Source organism: Salmo salar, chromosome ssa17, assembly GCF_905237065.1.
Source record: "Salmo salar chromosome ssa17, Ssal_v3.1, whole genome shotgun sequence".
Lineage (NCBI taxonomy): Eukaryota > Metazoa > Chordata > Actinopteri > Salmoniformes > Salmonidae > Salmo > Salmo salar.
In genome coordinates, this window is record NC_059458.1 from 17,442,171 (window position 1) to 17,449,444 (window position 7,274).

Genomic DNA, 7,274 nt, shown 5'->3' on the forward strand with positions numbered 1-7,274 from the left:
GAGGCAGTATGGATGACCAAAATGTTTGGTTGATAAGTGTGTGAATTTGACTATTTTCCTGTCCTGCTAAGCATTCAAAATGTAATGAGTACTTTTGGCTGTCAAGGAAAATATATGGAGTAAAAAGTACCATATTTTCTTAAGGAATGTAGTGAAGTAAAAGTAAAAGTAGTCAAAAATATAAATAGCAGGTAGCAGGTATCCGAAACACAGACAGGCGACATGCAAAGATTTTCAGCTTGCAGGCAGACACTGGAATATGTTTCTGAGTGGGAGAGTTACGGCTTTGCATAGTCGCTTTGTTGCGTCTTGTTGTGCCTGGAATGTAAAATAATGTTATTAACCGATGCTCATGCTTTTAAAATAACGGTTCTGTTCCAGAACAGTTTGGATCACTTTCGCTCCATGTTCTGTTTCTGTTCCTTAAAAAAACATAATTTTCTGGTTTTCGGGAAACTGCTCCCTGAATCGGTTTCAACCCCTTCTCTTAAGGATTTCACTACCTGCATCTTCTTTGTATTGTTCAAGGTAAGCTATAGCCAGTGTTGTTGGAGTGACAGTACTATTGAAGACAAGTCTGAAGACAAGCTGCTATAGCTAACGTTAGCCTAAATGTTTCACCGACTATTTCACCAGCCATGGTATTTTTCATCCCTGTATCCCACAAAACACGTTAGGTAGCTAATAAGTTCACGTTAATTAATTGAGAGATAGGGAGACAGAGATAAGAGAGCAGTTTGAAGAGGAAGAGAGACCCTTCTTTGCGTGTGTGTACAGTATGTGTGTGTATTTAAAAAATAAATTGGGTCTCCATGACAATTGACTTTAATATGGACCCAAATAAATAAGACTGATTAAGTACTGAAACATGTTTTTTTCCCTCTGGGTATGATGGTGAAGGGACGCTCATGGATTTGGCGGCCAGCGCCGGATCCAACGTGGTCGTCACCATGGAGCACTCAGCTAAGGTAAGAATGATGATCTAGAAGTTTGTGTTTGTGTGTCTTAGAGATCTCTTTGTGTATGCTTGTCAGAGAGAGAGATAATAATCATGACTCTCAATATGAATCATTATTATCAATATGAATTAAATCCTTCTTGCCCACTGCCATCCGGCCTTCAACAACACCAGGTCGCAGTCAGCACACGACACTACACTGTCACTTTATTGGCTTTTGCACACTAGTACTGTACTATTTTGCTGACTTCTCTACAGTTATATGTATTTATATTTTGGATGATTGTCTTGTAGTGTTGTGAGTATTGTATTGTTTTTACTTTGCCTTTATGACAAACTAATTTAATCTCATCTCTCAGCAAATGAGATTGTCACTCCTGGCCATGGAGACGTTGGCAACTCGTTCTAATACCCGTTCCTGACAGCTGAATTTAAATGATTATCATAATTTTTGTCATCTTTCATTGTTGTAGATAGTCAAATCAAACAGAACTTTCTATAATGTTTTTCTTTTTAAGGATTTGTTGTTGATGATTCATAATCAGACTAAAATGTACATTAATTCGGCTCCAATTCAAATATATGTATCTATTATTGTACAGTATAATAATGTGTTCCAGTAATGATTATTTCATGCAAACAATACCAGCAGTTGCTACTTTCAAAATAATAAATATAGTGACAATCTCTTTTGAAACAAGCTGAGTGTTGGTGTTTTTCTCTCATGCCTCAGCGGAATTAGAACAAATCTTTGAATGCTGTTTCGTCAGTTTTAACGATGTGAAGGTTTTTCCCTCGGCCGCTACACATATTTTTTTGCCAATTCAATGTTCAAACAAATCATGTAAAGTACTATGATACTATACTGTAGCCTACACTGTATCTGTCAACGTTGATATGAAGAGATACGGGAGACAGGCGCAGGAATGCGTAATAGTTTTCTTTATTATACCCCGAGTTACGGCGTGCTGTGTAAGGGCATGGGGACGGAGACCAAACACACACGTACACAAAACACAGGGCTGAAACCCAAACAAAAGGAGGGACTGGCGCACTTCACCAGTACCTCGAATAAATACACACACACAATGATTAACACACAGGATGAATCATCTGCGCAATCCACAAGGGCACTATAGCCCAAAACACACAGCACAGGTACTCCGATAAACGTAGCTGGACACTCCGTGACTTATTTACTGGCATTGTATTATGTAGAGAGAAGAAGAGCCGGCGATATCGCTACAGGCATCTAGCGAACATAATGGGGCCCTTCTCAATCTTCCCAGGAGTGGTGTTGGATTGGCTGCGTCGGTTTTCACAAACACTATCCGATCAAGCACCCGGAGACATCGCCAACTAGACAGATGATTAGTCACTGTTAACAGTAGGGGAAAAAACACAGTGAGAGAGCGGATATTAATGATTCAATACAGTTGGGTGACAGATGATTCTGTTACTGCGTAGATAAAGTGTCAGCGGCCTTGTATCAATCATAATAGGCTTCTTATTGAGCATCAAGAAACATGTTTAATATCATTAAATCTAGATCTGTATCCCCCCTCCTATTTCTCCCTCCTTCCCTCCATTTCACATCTGGCAGTTATCCACGTGTGTAAGAGAGAGGAGATAGAGAGAGGGGGGGTGCTGGGGTGGGGGAGAGAGGGAGAAGGTAGGGGGAATAGAGCGAGAACGAGAGAGAGGAAAGAAAAAACTCCAGGGGCAATCATTCTTGGCAGTGCTCTGGCAGCTTGTTCGTTTTTGTAATTTCAGACTGTTTCACAGTGGCACCTGCAGCAAGGTGCAATAACGCTTTACGGACTGCTGCTGATGTCATCACATTTTGACAAACTTCTCAATCTGAAATGACCTTGGTCTGTTGACACTCGCCGGCCTCTGTCTGCCTCTCCTCTGCTGTTCGTCACTATCCACGGAGGGCGTTGAGAAAGACGGCTGCGTGTGTTTGTCTTTGAACACAGACCTCTATTGTACTTCTACTTTTGTCCTATTGAAACAGCACTACTCAGTCTGTTTCCATCTTCAATACTAGGTTTGTACATTTTGGGCTGGGTCTTGGTAAATGTAACTGGAAGGCTATCAAACTACAGAGACAGACAGGTAGACAGGTAGACAGGCAGGCAGACATCAATTTGGATCTCTCCATCACACAAAGGATAAAACAGGGATTCCCATCTCATTCCTCTTCTGCCTGTCCCTCCATCCCTCCCTCACTCCCTGCTGACCCCCCATTCCCAACCACACGCAATTCCAGGGTCTGGTCTGGAATCCTACTGGTTGTAATGAAGTCATTCCATCCACACCTGATTGGGTGACATTGCCATTCCCTCTCCCCCTTCTTCGTCCATTGCGGTCCTCCATCCACCCATCCCCACTACCCACTGGACTAACATGGGTGAACTCGTGTGGAAAATGTAAGATAAGTGGGTGGTGGTGGTGTGGACTGTAAGTTTTCTTAATAACTAACATAAAACAACCAGACGAACTACTAATTGGATGTAACCATTGGTAGTCATACATGGTGTGATTCTGTAGCCGAGAGAGTAGTCACACCGTCTAACCTCTATGAACCAGTGGATGCTCCTCAGAGGAGGAAGGGGAGGACCATCCTCCTCAGTGGATTTAAAAAAAAGTATTATTGTGAAACATTAAAAAAAGTTCTCCTTTTTAGATAAAACTAAACTAAATGTTTTATGTCCAATATGTCACCAAATAATTGATTGAAATACATTGTTTTGCAATGAAGGTCTACAGTAACTTCAACAGCACTGTTTGGGGTAGCGCCATGGTGTAGCCGGAGGTCAGCTAGAGTCCGTCCTCCTCTGGCTACATTGACTTCAATACAAAACATAGGAGGCTCGTAGGCCTCACACCCTTCCATAGACATACATTTTAATTATGACCACTCCATGGAGGATGTCCTCCAACCAATCAAAGCTTTTGCAGTATAAACCGACATGTTGTCCATCCAATCAGAGAATTAGAATCGGAGAACGAACCTAGTGTGTTGTATTGGGATTGTGAAGAATGATAGTTTAGCATTTTGGGGATATTATTCCATTCAAATTAGTTTTTTCAAATTACAGGAGATGGAGGAGGTATATTATTAATTGTTTTCTTGGTTTTAGAACTTTATTTTTGTGTCCAGTTAGTGCAAATTATTTAAATATGCCTTGCTAACTTCAATAGCTAGCTAGCAAGCTACCAGCGCGAGTGTAGTTTTCTCTGCCAGAATAGTTGAATGGCCAATGCTGCCGAATATGTTGTGGACTTTTTGTTGAAGAACCCCTTTCATTTTCTGGGGTACATGGAAAAGTTGCGAATTAAATGCAGGGGTCGACCTCTGCCTGAGCTCAGTTTCATGAAAAAGGATGAAAAGTTGAGGGCGTTCAACACCAACTGGTATCAAAAGTATATCTGGTTAACAGGGGACTTTCATCAAGCCGCCTGTATCGCTGACCTAACCTGCTTTATGGAAAGTCTGAGCCTTGGTCGAAAGGTGGGTACAGTGATCTGAAGAACATTGATCGTTCAGCTAAATGGCAAAACAAAAGCAGGGAGCATATAAATGCTCACATCAGATTCAAGCTTCTGTGAAAAAGCTGCATCGATTATGACAAAGGTGTGCGTATTCAAACTGCGCAACACAACGAGAAAGTAAGAAGAAACAGGGACGTTATCAAGCTGCTTATCAACACAACTGCGTTTTTGGGCATGCAAGAATTTGCTTTTAGAGGACACGACGAGAGGGAAAGTTCCACCAACAAGGGCAACTACGAGGAGGTTGCAGAGGTAATTGCACGTTACGAGTCTTTAGTTGCTGAACATATGGAACTTTCTACAGTCTTTTCCGGGATGCCGAAAACAATTCCGAACGGTTTGATAGCTTCCATCGCATCATCCATTAAAATTTAGATTAAAGAGAGCGGTTAACACAGCGCATTTTTTCTTGTACACTCAAGTAGACTTTCCACTTTCTTCCGGTATTTATTTAGCAAAAAATGGATAACACATAATCACTCCGGACAGACACAAGCAAAAAGTAATTACATAAATGTTGCAGCAGCCTAGGCTACACCTAAACATTCGAAATCTGGGATGAAAACGAGACTATGTTTCAGTCTGATCAACTGTAGGCTCCTAATAAGAGCAGCTGCATACAGCCTCTGCGCCCTGTCCATCTGGTCAGGGTAAACTAATTGGTAACGTTATGTATTTATAGTCCATTTGTGTGTCAGGAGAAAATGTGTATGTGATCAAATTTCGTTTCTATTCAAAATTGGGCTGGCTTGGCTGCCTATATTTTTTTAAATCCAAAACGATTAACTGGAATGAATGAATCAACATAATAGTGACGACAGATTTGAGTAATTGTTTTTATAAGGCCTACAGTTGCATAGGCCTGCATGATGCGAACATGCATAAAGCAAGTTCAGCCCTGTGAGTTCTGTTGTCTATCAGTTCTTATCTATGTGTCTGGGTCGAAGAAATACCACTCCTAATCTAGTCTAAATATAATTTAGATGAACAAATATAAGGTAGATGCAGTTTGATAGGGTTTTCATCATACCCCCGGCCAGGAGTTTCTTTTCAAACCATGTGACCTGATTAGGAAAAACTGGTCACATCATAGCCCATATAAAACCATTTTACAACTGATTAATCACTGTCATACATTGTCATAGAGTTTTCATAGTTATATAAGGAAGAACTCCAGGTCTCAGTGGGTAGAAATTGCCCCACCAGTCTGCTTGCAGTTGTCAGTTATCATCAGGTATGTGGATGATCAGGGCTTTATTCAGGAACATTTCTTTGGATACTTTAATGTGTCAAGTGAGCGAGATGCGTAGTCCGTGTTTGACTTTATTAATTTTGAGACTTCATAGAGCAAGTCGATGGCGCAGCTACGATGGCGCAGCTGTAATGGAATGTATCTGATATGTATTTACAGCCAAGTCTCCTCCTGTTCCCTGATTAAGAGGTGATGACCACTCCACTTCACTACCATTGTCAACTTTCTCCTGACAATAACTGAAGACCCTTCTCATGTGGCCGCTTATCCACTGGCACATTGAATGTTTCCCCTCCAAGCACTGTGAGTACCCCTATCAATCTCCTCTCATTACTGTATGTAGAGTCAATCACATTATATTACACATCAATGATTTTACTCGTTGCTTGGACTAACTCATTCTTAGCTCTTTTGTCTAACTGTGTAGTGTGTTGTGTTATTATTTTTTGTCTTCCCAGTCAAATCCTGTCCTGCACGGGTCAAGCCTCTGAACACCAACTCATGCCTCATACCCTCATTCAATCACTGCTGTGATCCCTTTCCAACATTATGTAAGTAGCCCTCTCATTCCCATTCCCCATAGTATTGTACCATAAATGACTTTATTAAATGCTTTAGGTTAAAATAATTAATCTTTGACGATTTTTTTAAACACACTTTGTGGTCTCCGTGCATTCTGCGCCTATACCGTGGGTCTCCCATCCTCCTCAATTATTCAAGTCACCGGCCTCCACTGCTATGAACAGAGGTCCTCATAGAAAGTGGCACCAAACCGCCTATGTTGACAGCCAGGTCTCATGTAACATTGTAAATGTGAATTCGGGATTTACAATTGAAGTCGGAAGTTTACATACACTTTAGCCAAATGCATTTAAACTCAGTTTCAGAATTACTGATATTTAATCCTAGTAAAAATTTGCTTTCGTAGTTAGGATCACCACTTTATTTTAAGAATGTGAAATGTCAAAATAATAGTAGAGTGATTTATTTCAGCTTTTATTTCTTTCATCACATTCCCAGTGGGTCAGAAGTTTACATACACTCAATTAGTATTTGGTAGCATTGACTTTAAATTGTTTAACTTGGGTCAAATGTTTCTGGTAGCCTTCCACAAGCTTCGCACAATAATTTGGGTGAATTTTGGCCCATTCCTCCTGACAGAGCTGATGTAACTGAGTTAGTTTTGTAGGCCTCCTTGCTCGCACACACTTTTTCAATTCTGCCCAAAAATGTTCTATAGGATTGAGGTCAGGGCTTTGTGATGGCCACTCCAATACCTTGACTTTGTTGTCCTTAAGCCATTTTTCCACAACTTTGTAAGTATGCTTGGGGTCATTGTCCATTTGGAAGACCCATTTGCGACCAAGCTTTAACCAAGCTTTAACTTCCTGACTGATGTCTTGAGATGTTGCTTCAATATATCCACATAATTTTCCATCCTCATGATGCCATCTATTTTGTGAAGTGCACCAGTCCCTCCTGCAGCAAAGCACCCCCACAACATGA

The 7,274-nt window shown here is 40.9% G+C and overlaps 1 long non-coding RNA gene across 1 annotated transcript; it reads left to right on the forward strand.

The window, feature by feature from the left end:
• Nucleotides 1-3,976: 3,976 nt before the first annotated feature.
• Nucleotides 3,977-6,623, forward strand: LOC106574592 (uncharacterized). Its single transcript, XR_001321564.2, has 3 exons — nt 3,977-4,768; nt 5,928-6,071; nt 6,227-6,623. It is a non-coding gene; the product is annotated as an uncharacterized lncRNA (long non-coding RNA).
• Nucleotides 6,624-7,274: the final 651 nt, after the last annotated feature.